This window comes from Columba livia, chromosome 1, assembly GCF_036013475.1.
Source record: "Columba livia isolate bColLiv1 breed racing homer chromosome 1, bColLiv1.pat.W.v2, whole genome shotgun sequence".
Classification (NCBI taxonomy): Eukaryota; Metazoa; Chordata; class Aves; order Columbiformes; family Columbidae; genus Columba; species Columba livia.
In genome coordinates, this window is record NC_088602.1 from 118,246,468 (window position 1) to 118,261,352 (window position 14,885).

Below are 14,885 nucleotides of genomic sequence, written 5' to 3' on the forward strand. Positions count from 1 at the left end.
TCTTCTAACCAGAACAAAAAGTTTCTTTTCCATGAGTGCAGAATGCTTCGTTTAACCTGTAATTGAAACTTTTTCCCTGATTCTTAAGATGTTTTTTTCTTTCATTCTTAAAAAAAAAAATATTAGCTAACATTCAAAACATAATTTCCTAATAGGAAGCTAAAATGTTTTGCTTCCAAAGGAATAGAAACTAGCACTTTATCTTTGTGGGGTGGTGAGGTTGTTTGCTTTGTCTTAATTTAGTAAATATCTTCTGTCTCCTGTCTCTGGACTTAGGAAAAAAATTCACCAGTCCATGAAAACGTTCCACTTGCACTGAGTACCTGTATTTGCAGGAAAATACTAATGACATGTAGCAAGCAGAATGTAGAGGACTAAAGGCATAATCGAAAGGTATTTGCATAAAACATACCGGTTTCAAAACATACATGTTGCAGGAGTTTTTGAGAGGTAAAGGATGAGTCTGTGAACCACATGTCTATACAATATTTTCCCTCAGCTGATTCCCAGGTGCATTTCTGTCACAGCCATGAAATCCACCCACTGTATGGCAGATGCCTCTGTCCCTGGCAAAAAAGGGTAGCGAGGGGCTATTGGCTGACTGCATTCATTTCCTAATATTAGGCTTCTTCAAGATGGATGTCCAGACAAAACTACCCTTTTGGTAGCCAAGGAAGAAAGATAAAGCTCCACCTGAGATGGAGCCACCCCACCCCTCAGGTCAGGAGCCAGTGGCAGGTGGGGAGGGTGACACCTGCATGGGGTCCTTGCTGCTGTACCTGCTGCAGCAGGAGCTCAGGCAATGTGCCCAGACCAGACATCTCACATGCAGACATCTCAAAAATTAGGTGAGGAGAACCCCATCCACCTGCATCCTGGGAAACATTAGCAATGACCATGTTAGCCCGGAGCTAAATAACGAGGATGAAGCTCCCTCAAGCTTGCTTCTCCCGGTTCCTGTAGCCCAGAGCTGCCATGAACAGTGGAGTGGGGAGCCCACCTCACTGTTCACAGGGAAGGCTCCCGGGATATACAAGGTCTGACTATGGCTATATTGGGAAGAAAATGGCATGGACAATGGTACTCTTTCTATCTCCCACTACAGAGCACCTCCTCTGAGGACTTTTTCAGATAACTGTATTTTAGAATAGCCGTAAGGTTCTACCAGCCAGTGACTTGGCTCAGGACTGGAGGTGGGGTGGTGATGAAGCATGAATAACCAGCCCACTAATGGTGAGGATCCAGCCAATGCAGCTAGGTCCACTGTTATTGTTAACATGATGAAGCAACTTATATTTTGAGACTGAACTGTTTGTGTGTCTGTCCAATGAATTCCAGTTAAAAGACTAAATCTGCTAGGGGATAAAAATTCATTACAAGTGAGAAGCAATTTACAGTAGAGAATTGACCTATAAAACCAACACATTTCCATCGCACTAATCCAAAACATATTTCACAAAATAGGTTTGCACTCTGAAATAGGTCTTGTTAAAACAACCGACCTGTTAAAATTACAGGCTTACTGTGGCAAGCCTGTATACTTTAACAGGATTTTCACATGTTGGGCCATAGTCCTAGGACATTTTCTGAGAAAGTGACCTCACTCCTCAAAAAGGCAGTGGGATATTTAAAAGCAAGGCACATCCCTGGGAATTCAAAGCAAGCAGCTTACACAGCTCCCGACCTCTCAGACTTCTTCCCCTCCCACTCATTTCTGCGTTGCCTCTCGTACTGTCCCTTACACCTGGAACACTTTGGCCTCTTCCTACCTGCCAATCTTTTTCCCTTCTCCATTTCAAATTCCTCCTTAACTCACTAACTCGCTTCCTGACTTCTTGGACCTGGGGCCCCTGTTGTCCCATGGAGAAGCTCCCTCACTTGGGGGAGAAAGCCAGACGGCCAGTACACATGCCATGCAGTTGTTCTGTGAAGCCCAGGAGACATGTGCAGATGTGCGGTGACTGGGCAGATGATTCCCTGCAGTCAGAACAGAAGCATCTCACGTTTTCCTGGAGCATAACTCTGATTTTTTCAGGACTGGCCCACAGTACTTGAACCGAGATCCTTCAGTGCTTGCGTAGGAGAAGTCAGAGGCTCAGAGAGGGGAAAAGCAGTATCCAACTTTTCAGGAAGGCCAACTTCAATTCCTGAGAGATCCAGGTCCTGCTCTGGAGTACACTGAACTCTGTTTAAGGAATTCAGTGGGGTTTTGGTTGCCTGTGACTGTAGGGTTAGATCTCAGCAGGGAAATAATGAGGTGCTGTTGTGCAAAGGAGCTCTGCCTCCAATGAAACGTTTCAGTGGAAAAGAGATCTCCATGAGCAGGAGAGATTCACATTGATCACTGGGAAGCCCCTGTGTGCTTGTGTTTTTTCTACTGGTATAGAAATGCAACTTGAACTTAAGTCCACTCCTACTATTAACTGTGTTGAGAGAATGAGAACTATAGTAAAAATAAAACCAACAAATCTTTATTTTTTTCCTATTCTTGTCCTCATACTTCCAGATATTGCAGTTCTGACTACATAAGACTTTTAAAAATTGTAAACATGAACAGCTTTACAATAAACCAATTCATGAACGTGACAGAGTACTTCACAGCAACTTATTTTATTAGCATACAGATAGTAGCACAAGGGTCAGATTCAGCAAAGAGACAAAGAAGGTCCCTACCTCAGCCATGTCTGTGTCCCCTGTCATTTAAGCCACCCCTCCCGTTCATCAATGGGCCCACATTTTCTTTGTTCAACCTTTTACTATCAATGTAATCACAGAAACCCTTCCTATTACTCCTGACCTCACCTGGAAGCATTACCTCCAGGTAGACACCATCCCTAGATGCCCAGTTAATATTTCTAAAGTCCTCTTTTGCAGTACATCCCTGCTTCCACCTCCTGTATGATTCCTTTTTACATCAGAGGTCCACCATGAGCTCTCTGCTTACCCAAAACATTCTCCTGATACTTCTGCTTGTCTTCATGAGCGCCACACTGCTCTTGTGTTTGGACCACGCTGTCCTTGAAGGCCCATCAGCTTACCTGAGCTCCTTTGTCCATCAGTGCTGCCTCCCTTGGGATCCCACCTACCAGTTTCCTAAATATGCTGAAATCTGCTCTCCTGGAATTCAGGGTCTGCCTTCTGCTAGTCTCCTTCTTCTCTTCTCCTCAGATCTCATAGCCCACCATTTCATGGTGACTACAGACTGTTGCTGATTCCTATATTCCCAACTTCTTCTTCCTTGACAGTGAACAGCAGATGCAACTATGGGTCACCCCTGGTTGGCCCACCCCATATCTGTTTCAAGATTATGCCCTCCTGAAGCCTCCTGGACTGCTGGTGTCCTGTCACACTGCCTTTCCAGCAGGTGTCAGGGAAGTTAAACTCCTCCATGAGAACTAGGGTCTGTGCTTCAGAGGCTTTCTCCAGTGCTTCAAAGAAGGCTCCATCAACTTACTTACCCTGATTGGATGTGTGCAATACCCTCCCATCATGATATCCCCCTCACAGGCCTGTCCCCGGACTCACAGCCTTTCCACCAGCCCATCATCCATCCCACTGAAGAGCTCCTTGTAGCCCGGCTGCTCCTTCACAGAGACAGCAAGGCCCTTCTCCCTCATCTCTCCTGGTGGTCTCTCCTGGAGAGCTGGTTCCCGTCCACTGCAGCTAGCCCAGATGCATGAGCTGGCCCACCACTTCTCAACTATTCCAATGACACAGTAATTAAGTAGAAAAAACTCCTAGTTTTCAGTGTTGTTACAGCATCTCAAAAACTGCTCATTTTTAGGTCTGTCCCTGCAGGAAGGGGCTCAGAAAGCAGAAAAACCTGTGTCCTTTGGGTACAACAGGAGGACCCAGTATGGACCACATCTTTTGTGGCAAACAGCTGCCCTTGCAGAAACCGTAGACATTGCTGAGCAAAGGCAATGGCAAGGCTAGTTCCTATGACAGGGGGACTCTGCTGCAGTCTGGCCATGGCTGTGGCAAGACACACCCGGTCCCTTGCATCTCCTCCCTGGTTCCCTCATGGCCTTCCTCCTGTAGAGGGGGATAAGGATGGCAGTGGGTGTGTAAAGCCAGAGAGGTCCAGGAATCTCCAGAGGCAGCTGGAGAGGCCCTTTGCTGTTTGGTGAGGGTCTGGGGATGAATAATCCAAAGCTGAGAAGGCTGCTTGAGTCAGCAGAGACCTCGTGGAGAAGCACAGGCCCCGATATCAAACCACCATCTCCTCCACAATCCAAAGTGCATGGTACGCCTGTCTATCGAAAAGCTCTGAATTCCTCATCCCTTCTAATTGCTAACAAATGTGTTTGATTATGTGGCAAAGCAGATTTTCATATGTTGACAAAGCCTTGTAAATCAGGAAAGTGTGGCTCTATCTACAGACATACCAAATATACAAGGAGAAATTTCAACACCTCATTGGAAAAATAAATTAATGTCCTTTCTGAGATTGTGGCATGGGCAAAACATGTCCTCATATGGTATAAACACTCGATGAGTTGAGCTTCATAGCTTTACCATGATTTCATGACTCGAGACTGAAGTGGCCGTCCCAAACTGATACAAATCAACACTTTATTGCTACTCTAGGACACGTTCTGCCTCCCCCTTCTTCTTGTGATGATCTCCATCAGCCATCAGATCATATAATTTAATATAACACAAAATCTAGACCTCTTGACACAGATTCCCTCCTGAACCCAAGGAAGGACATCTCTAATCTATACCAGATGGCTTTAGACTGCAAGAAACCCTGTGCCAGCTGAGGGCTAGCCAAGTACAGGTGTGCCCCACCCTGTCCCAAAATGCCTTTTCCTATTCTTCTTTCCACCCAAGACAAAGCAGATGTGGGAGGCAGCCGGCAGCAATGCTCTGCACCAGCTGAGAATTATGCCAAGCCTCAGTTAATGGACCCATGGGTGACATCCAAGACACTCTGTACAGAGGTGAAAGTAAAAAGAATCTGCTCTTTTAGTTTAAGTAAGGGTCACAAATCAAGGGGAAAATGAAAATGACAAGCTTTAGAATTAAATGCATGAAAATGTTTAATATATTGCCAGAATGTCCATGAAAATGAAGAAGTGGATTCCAAGAAATGTAGAGAAAATGATCCCTTTGAGTCAAGCATTAATAAAAGTCTGCAGTGATATAGAGATGATCTCATGCTCATGATTATTTCCCATTTGCAATTATTTTCTTGGTATATTTTTTATTTTTTTTTTTTTACTCACAGATGTTGTAAAGGTAATTACACAATCACTTGTGTATTGGAGAAAAAAAAAAAAAGAATAAAGAATACTGGATACACATGAGTCACTGCAGTGCAGCACAGAATGAAGGCAAATGGTCTTTGGAAAAAGCCAATTCATACATAGTACTAGAGCTGAAACCCTTCAGTATTCTTCAGCCAGATGCTGCTTTTGTAAGGAAGGAATTTTCAGATCAGGCTGAAAATTACTGGGACCCTCCTCTGTGCACAAGCTGCAAGAACAGCACATCCCCAGCTGGAAAGTAGCGCTTGCCAGTGAAGGGTGTTATAAATACAAACACATCTAGAGCAAAGTCTTTTGAATATCAGCGTTTCATAAAACCTCTGTTCACTGTGCTTTGTTGTCCCACATGGAAGGCAAGATGTAAGGAGCCATGTTCTTTAAAGCCTGCTTGTTTTGGTAGACACAAACACTTAAGTACCATTGGCGTTCATGTAACCTATCTCTGCAGTGCACAGCTGTGCCATCAGCCTGGTGCTGATGATGCACTGAGTGACTCAGGGTGACTGCAAATCTGCAGGATTTGCACATGTAAATATGAGTGTGCAGGTTCACAGGAATGTTTGGAAAGTGTAGATGTTCCTCCTCTTTTTAAAAATGTGTTCCATTAAAAGTTTTTTTCAAAGTACTTAGAGCTGACTTCAGAACATGAATGGAGCTCCTTAGCCACCTCTTCAGAAAACATCCAAAAATATTCTGGTCCACTTCCTCTTTGGAAAGAGTATGCTGGTGGGCAGAGACCAAAGAGATCAGACACCAACTTATTTACTTTAAAGAAAACACTGTGCCTGTTGAAAGGCAATCAGTCATCCTAGTTTGGCCTACACTGCAGACAGAGTTTTGGCTGTAGCACATGACCAAGTTTCTTCCACAAAGACCTCAACCACACAAGTCTCTAAATACCCGTTAGAGCAGGGAGGGAACAATTCCCGTGCTGAAATGTGGTGTCATCTGCCGTGGATGGTAAAGATGCTTGGATGCAAACACCAAAAGAGAGGACAGACCTAACTTCAGGCAAATTCAGAAGACAGATAACATGGATCTGACAGTAGCATCTGGTCTTTGGTGACAGCATTAAAATTAGGAGATACTTGGTCTAATAAGCACTGGGGAAAGCCAAGAGATTTATAGGAAATAACAATGCATATATTTGGAGAACTGGAGGCATGGAGCTTCTCTTGTAATTCCATTTCTCAACAACCATTTTACTGCTTTTTCCTGACTTCCTTCTGGAGGCTACCAGGTCATCTTTTGGCACAGAGAATGACAGTCCACTACCTCTGACTACTTAAAGTTAACTCTTTGACTATGCCACGAGGGCTTGGGGGATTACTTTGTAATACAGATTTTTTAAAATACTTCCTACTAGATTTGTCAGGTGATGAGACATTTTATTAACTTTGTTGCTATGAATTTTTATCAGGCCAATGTGGAATATTAATTCCTAAGGGGTTTGAGCTAATAAAATTGTAAAATGAAAAGCTGTAACAAGTGCTTCATCTCTTGATAGCTATGTTTTTAAAACAGAACCTCATCCTGTGACTAATCCTGACTTTTCTTGCTTTTGAAAATACTTATGTTTGCCTTTGTTGCACTGTGTTTTTTTAAACCCTGACACCTGAAATAGCGTGAATATGTAGGAAACCAAATTTCATCACAAAACCAAAATGAAATCCTCCAAGTGTTGTACAAAAAAGCTTATACACCTATGATTGATGTAGATTTCCTAAACTGACCAATTTCGGAGCTAAGATGGATTGTTGTGATTGTCTCACTACTTTCCAATACAATCGAGGCCCTAGAACTTCCCTATACTAATTCATGATTCAAGATTAAAAGCTGTGCTTGCAGCAGACAAACTCTTTTAAAAAGTGTTTCATTTTTATTTAAAAATCACCATCAATGGAGAATCCAGCACAATCCTGTGTAAATCATTCCAAATGATTAATTATCCTTGCTGTTAAGAATATGCACCTTCTTTTTTGGTCTGAATTTGCCTCATTTCAGTATCCAGCCATTGGTCTTATTAGTCACTGTACCTTTGTCTGACGGACTGAAAAGCCCGTCTTTTCCTTGTGGAGGTACTTATAGGCTATGATCAAGTCACCATTAACCTTCTCTCTTGGAAGTTACTTAAATCTTTTCCTATTAGTTATCCTTTATTTATTCTGAGAGCTCTTCCCTGAACTCACAGCATTTTTTTTTCACATCCTTCTTGAATTTAGGCACTGGATCTGGACATAGGACCCCAGCAAGCACAGTACCAGTACCAAGAACAGTGGAAGTAGTTGCACTCTCTATTCCTCTTTTTTATACCAGCAGGAACTGATTTAACCCTTCTGGCTGTAGTGCTGTGCTGGGAGCTTGGACTTAGGAGATTTTCATCCTGACCACAAATACCATTTCAAAATTTTCTGCTTCCCCAAGCAGAGCTCCTCTGGAAGTGCCACCTGCACATGTTCCCAGATGGTTATTTCACATTCAACCATCCCAAAACACTTATTTGACCAGGTCCAGTATTTTCTCTTTGTATCAGTGCCTATCCCCAAATTATTGTCTCAGCTGTGAGGAACTCCATCTTCGATCCTTAAATTATTGCTAAAAATGGAAAATAGCAAGAAAAGCAAAATCCAAGGAATGCATTTTCTTGATGAAAGTTTCCTGTCTACAATCGGACTTGGACACACTGTTGAATACATTTTCAGTCTATATAATGTGGGACATTGATTTTATAACATTCTGATTTGTTATTCAAGATGTGTGGTCCCATATGCAATAATGTTGGAATTTTATTACATTGCAAATACTACTACTTCTATGAACCAAAGTTGTAATCATATTAAAATTTATACTGAGCTAGTCTGACAAGACTCTTCTGTAAAGAACTATTTATCATATTTTCTTCCTTGAAATCATTATTAATTTGGTCCTATATTTGCTATTAGGCTACTCCATCAGGGGATGCTCTCAGCTGATTTCGGTTAATTGAGGTGTCTCTTCTGCTTTTCCTAAATATGGGTACATCGTTTTTTTTTTTTTTCTGAAGTCTTCCAGTTTCCCAGAGTTTACCAAAACTCAGCATTAATGATCCAATATGTTTCTCAGCTCACAGCCTGAAACTTTTGGACATGATGATTTGAAAAGGTCCTATTTTAGTATCTGTAATTTAACACCATCTTTAGTCACTGTGGAAGTGGGACATATTTCATCATTATTGCATGACTTAAATATACTATCTGTTTTCTTCAACTCTCTTCCTCCAGTCAGGGTATAGAAAGATTTATTGAATATTTCAGCCTCTTATCGACAGTTCTGCCATGTCTAACTACTTAGTGAAATGACATTTTCATTGAGATTCCTTTTGCTCTTTAGATATTCAAAAACTCCTTCCACCGCCTTACATTCTGCTGGCTATAGCTTTCCCTTCGCAACCTTTTTTCTTCCCTTATCAATTTTCTTGATTTCATAATTTATCCTTACCACTATCTACTTTTCTTTTTTCTTTATACTGTTTTTTAATTGTTATACATGCTTTGTCTTCCCATATGCACCTGTTTGTTTTTAAGCCTTCTTTCTTGACTTCACATTTTTAGCTCTTGGATAACTTATAAAACATTCTAAAAGAGTTCAACCTTTCATATTTTACCATTTCAGTTCTTTCAAGCTATCTCACATCTTAATCATTCAAGTTCTGTAAAACTGGACTTTTAAAAACTATAAGTAAATATATTACGGATGTGAATTTTACGTGGTTTGCATAAACAGATATATTTAATCTGAGCCTAAACAACCACTGACTTCTTGTTCTCAGCTCAGCTTCTATCTGTCTGTCAAGATGAGGTCCAATTCAGAATTGTCCTGTGTTGGTTGCCGTCCTTTCTCAGCTAGAAAACTGTCACCTATAATTTTGCAAAATTCCAAGGGTATTTTAATATCTGGCAGCACAAAACTTCCAACACATGTCATTTGGACTGAAATCCTCCATGATAGCACAGTTTTTCTTTTTCTACACCTGATAGATGGGTGTTTAAGCAGCCAGTCATTCTGTTCTCTAGTGTAATTTGGTCACAGCAATAGGTACCAGTAACCACTCATCTTCTGCTCTCTGTTTTGGAACAGCAGCCCATAAGAATTTAAGAGCACTTGGCAGTGATTCAGGGACAGCTGATGTCACCTGCAATGTAGACTGTCATTCTCTGTCCTTTTATACTAATTTGATCAGTCTTTGAAAAAAGCGTTTTGTACAACTGATTTTAACATTGTAGTCATGCCAATTTTCTTTATGGTAGCTTACAATACCAGGTGGAGTGTGTGTGCACTAGTCAGTGAGCAAGTTCCATTCCTTTTGCTTGTTGCAAAGGCTCCTTGCAATCCTTGAAGGCAATTAGAGACTTTTCCTCAGGTCTTTGGCACCTTGATTAATTTTGTTCTGGGAATCTTGGTTTTTCTGCTTTCTCTTTCCTTTGCCACCATGTCCTTTTGCTGTTGTTTAGTTTAATACCTTTCAGACCAGCCTAAGTAGCCTGTGTCTCAGAAAACTGGTTTCCATCTGCTATGATTACTTCTTTTGAGACTAGTTAACCTGCCTTTCCTCTCTCCACAAGAGAGGCAAGCACTCCCCCAAGCCAAAACACTCTACCATTTGCCTCACCAGCAGCTTACTTCTGAATACCTTTTGGGTGTATCTTCAGTCTGTCCATGGTCTCTGGAGATGATGCCAACTGGTGGGACACCATGTAGCCCTGGATCACTAGTGCCAGCCATGGCACCGGCAGCAGGGTTGAGGGGGTAAGAACCTTCCCTGGCATTCTCCTCCACTGACATCCAACCTATCTAGCCTCAATCCAACCTAGCTCTTTTTAAAATGAAGTTTTCTGCCCTCTGATGTCACTTAAGTAGAAGGGTAAGACTCAATGCCCTGGCCACCAAGAACTACTGCCATTTCAGGTTGTCTACATCACCTGTTGTGCTGGACCAGGGAGATGAGCATTTGGGGGGTAACCGGGGCTCCGCTGATACAGCTGGGCACTGGGCTTCTGAGAGTCCTCAGAGAGCAGATAAGGGGCCTCAAGCTCATTTCTTCCCAAGCACGCTCCCTATCTGGTTGCTCACCAGAGGGATCCACAGCTCTTCAGTGAGGGTCTCTGGGAAAATCACGTGCAGGGATGCTGGGTTACCCTCTAGGATTTAGGCAGCCCAAGTCCTCCCTAAAATATATACTGCAAGTTCAGACAAACACAGCTAGAAAATTGGCTCAACTCCTTTACTTTCCTCACAGGGTTGCAGAAGAGATTGATTCAGCAGAAAGGCAGAAAGGTTTGTGTATGTCCCGGCAGCTTTATGGCCCAGATTGTGCAGGATAAAAGGTTGAAATCCTGCTGGTTTTGCAGCCTGACAGATCACACTGGAGTGATGGCCGTTCCTTGGTAAGTTTATATGGAACACAGCAAATCCAAGTGAGACCTTCCTTAGTGTGCAAGAAGTTTTCTTACTTGTTTGTTCACCTACACAACAGTCAGCCTGTACCCTAAGATCATTATTCCACATTTTTTTTTTTTCATTCTGTTATTTATCCATTTAGCATCATCCCATACCAGTTTCTATGTGCCACTCTGAGAATTTCTGGGCTTTGCTGGTTGTCGTTGACTTGCCTGTCAAGCAGAGTTGAATCCCAGATTTTTTTTGCCCTCTCTGTTTTGTTATTTTTATTTTTTTTCCCATACATTGATTATATCAGTAGAGTGAAGGAAAGTATTACAGGGAGAGACAGTGTGGTAAGAGAGGCATTGGAAGGGAAGTCAGCATATATTTGTGCTGTCAGTTTTAATACATCATTTGTTGAATCTGTATATTTTATGTGGTCCAGAAATAGTTTATGCATATCTTGTCCAGCCTCTGTTTTATCCTGCAATTGGGATGTTAGTGTTTCATGTTCTTTACTGGGTTTGGACTTCTTTCTTTGGTTCTTGGGATGGATACTAGTTTCCCAGTTTTGACAATTTCAGGGGGTCTGTGGAGTGGCTAATTCTTTCTCCCAACAGGACTTTTTCTATAGGATTCAATGAGATGACCATAATAATGTTGTTTCACCTTTCCAATTGTGCTTAGTAATTTCTTTCCAGAAACTGCACAGCTTAGCCAGCTCCAGAGCAAAGAAGGGGGGAATTTGCAGCCTTGCGACTGACAGACCCTGCTCCTCACACACACATACAGATCCCTTTAGTCATTAAAAACTGCTTCTCTGTCTCTTTTTAAATAGGGAATGAGGACTGGGACAGGAGGAGGCTCCAGGAAGTGAAACCATGAAAGTGGTTCTTCTCCAAATAATGTTAAATCCTCAGCAAAAATATATTGGGGAAAAAAAGAAAGACCTTTTCCTCCCCCAACTGTTTGAAGAGTAACCATAGCTATTACTGGGACAAAAATAATCAGAGTTTAACTCATTCAGATGGCTTGCTGACCTCTACTAGCAATGACAAATATTGTTGCGTGACCAGAGCCAACCCTCCAAGCTCCCAGAACCGTGTCCTTCAAAGCCGGTGTGCACCAGCCCACAGCCATCGGGGCTTAGATGCTCTCACACAGAGACTGACAGCAATTCTGTAAGACCTGTGTCTTGTACACACTTTCACCTGCCTTTTCTAGGGCAGTCTATTCAGGGTTTCAAGGTAATGATTTTACAAATGGAGAAACTGAGGCAAGGTGAACCTATGGGATTTCCTACACTTTACATGACAGAGCCAAAAATATAACTTTAATTTCCTAAGTTCCCTATAAAATGGTCAAATTGCACTCCTTAATATTTGTGTTACTCAAATACCAAAACGAGCTGCCATCTCTGCACTTGGGCAGTGGAACAGAGCTGCACAGGGTATCATAAGAGCAGCAGCCCAGACACCACTGTTAAATGTCTGTTTCTGTGTCTAGTCCAGGCAACGGAAACACACTCCAGTCCCTGGAAAATAAGTCAGGCCTTAGGCAAAAAAATGGGGGGCGGAACTTAGTTTGACCAGATAACTACAAGGATTTTTTTGCTTTTTTTTTGAACTGAAAAAAAATATGTTTATCCCTAAGCGGTTAAGTGTTTCAAACCCAGTAAAATGAAAGCAACAAGAAACTGCTGGGTGATGCAGCTAACAAAATTACCATATGAAACTGAAATTCAGACAAGTTGCTTCTACTTTATTTACAGTGTCCCAGTGGAGATCTATTGACTGGGGGAAGACACCTCAACAGACATCATGTAAGAGACTGGTTTGTAAGCCATCATTGGCAGAGAAAATATGTTTGTTCCTTTCAGGAATGGACTAAAAGAGGAAGAGCAATGATTTTTTTTTTCCTTTGCATTTTAGGCAAGAAAAGTGGCATCAGTCAGGTGTTGCTATGCAGCTTCTGTTGCCTGAATCCTGCACAAGCACATGTAGGGGAAGCTGCCTACAGGATAGTTATCCTGGTGGCAGGGAAGAATTTCAGAAACTGATTTTGTTTCATCTTCTTTTCTAGCTGGTAGACCTTGAGAAGATTTTGCTCATTGACTGAAGTGGAAAGGAGGAGAGAAGTGGGTAGCATTTGCAAAGGAGAAGCAAGAGAAGAATAGATGTCAGCTGCAAAAGTTACATACTACATTTTGTCCTCATTTGAAATACATGGGTAGCTGCTACACATCTAGACATCCAGGTAACCCAGAGAAGGCAACTGTGCAGGAACTGAATGAACACAATAGAAACCTATCTCCAGCAGAAGCTGGAGAATAAGAGTTGGAACCAAGGCTACTGGTTTCTAGTCCCTCCTCTCCTTTTGATGCACTGTCTGAGCCTGTAGAGGTTAATGCCAGAACCCCACAGACACCTAAGGGCTCACTTCAACTGATTCAGTAATCTGGAATCTGGAAAAGCCTCACAGATCCATGTCTTTTCTGCTGTGTTTAATAGAAGCACAAAGAAGCTCAGCATGAGTGCTGTAGATGTTGCTCAGAGTTTAGAAAGAGCTATCAGTTATGGTAGATTTCCTCAGGAGAAAAAAAAAAATAGTCCCAAATTGCCAATATGCCACTTTAAAATGAGGTAATTTGGAGGTTTTCTTGATTCACACAATCCTTTGAAGCAACTCAGCAAGATGTGCATTATCAACAAAAAAAAGAAACAATGTGGGAGGAAACAAAAGATATTATCTATGTATACAATTAAAAAAAAAAAAGGAACAGAACACAGAAATGACCATCCATTATAGTTCACTGTTTGAAAATACTCTTACAGAATAAATTCTCATTAAAAGAAGAAAAAAAAAAGGAAGAAGAAGTGGAATAATTGCCATTATGCATCTGAGAGAGTGTATCTCCATTAGCTGCAATTACTACAGTAATGGTAAATGAAAATAATTTCCTATTTTGCACTTATTGTGAGGAAACACTGAAGAGAAAAAAAAAAAAGAGACATGAAACGAGAGAAAAACAAAGTATAACAATTAATATACTGATGATCTGCTATCATCTCTCACCTGATCGATCATCATGAGGTTTTGGTTTGATTTAATTAGCGTATGGTAATTTCATACAGAATCCCAGTGTGCCGATGAAAACTGGCGAGTGAAAACATTGACCTTCTGCTCACATATGCAATGTCTTCTTACAGTGCTAACAGCCTATATGCATCAATGCTAAAAGGCTGCCGTCTCACAGGAGAGCCCCTGTATCGGGGGCATATCATTACTGCCTACAGCGAGATCAGAGTTTGGCTCCTCTTGGTGCACTGGAGTCTAGGGAGCGAAAGGGACGTCGGTTTTCGCCAGAATAATAATTGGTTGTTATGAGATTATGGAGTGCTGCCATAAACTGAAAATGAACAGACAAGTTTCTTTTTGTTTGTTTTATTAAATGTGATTATTGTTATTTATTATGTTCTCGGTCGTCAATTTTCTCGGAGTCGCTAACAAAGTGTCACATAAATCCAGCCTGTCCCTTTCTGACCCTTATAACATCATCCAGTTTTCCCATTCAGCCTTAATTCCAGGTATCAGCTAATGTGAAAACATGCACTTTATTAAATGGCAAGTTTTCTACTAAACACATTTCTTCTGCAGTAGGAAGCAACTGCATTAGAAATAAATATCTCGGCCAGACCTCCTGCATACTTCTCCCAATTCATAAGCAAAAAAATATGTTGTGGTCAAACCTACATTGTTCCATTTGCCAATTGTAAAATAATAATAACGTTTGATGGGCAAAAATCTCAGCTGTCGGGAGAGAAGATGGACGATTTTGCTTATTGAATGCTATTGACTTCATGGGGCAAATAAAACAACTTGCAAATAAAAGAAAGAGGAACCTATTAATGTCCTAAGACTATGTGACGTAGCGCTTTTTTTTTCTGTTTATATAATGTTGTGATTAAATATGGTGGGACCCTAGGGAATGAATTTTTTATTTGAAGGTTAAGCCAATATTAGCAAAAAATAAAATAAAATTAATCAAATGGCCCAGAGCATCAGAGCCACAGTTGATTCCAAGAATGTTTGGTTACAAAATGAGCAACTGACTAATTGTGTAAATGCTGTTAATTAGCTGTGCAGAGCCCCTAACTGGGCTTTTCCCTGTAACTAATAAGAAATCAATTAGCT

General features: G+C 41.4%; 1 long non-coding RNA gene across 1 annotated transcript in view; it reads left to right on the forward strand.

The window, feature by feature from the left end:
* LOC135580431 (uncharacterized) overlaps positions 1–14,568 on the forward strand; it is a 40,542-nt gene extending 25,974 nt beyond the window's left edge. Inside the window, exons 2-3 of the long non-coding RNA XR_010474967.1 lie at positions 10,549–10,696; positions 12,774–14,568. This is a non-coding gene — a long non-coding RNA (uncharacterized LOC135580431). The remainder of the gene's footprint in view (positions 1–10,548; positions 10,697–12,773) is intronic.
* The last annotated feature ends 317 nt before the right edge of the window (positions 14,569–14,885 follow it).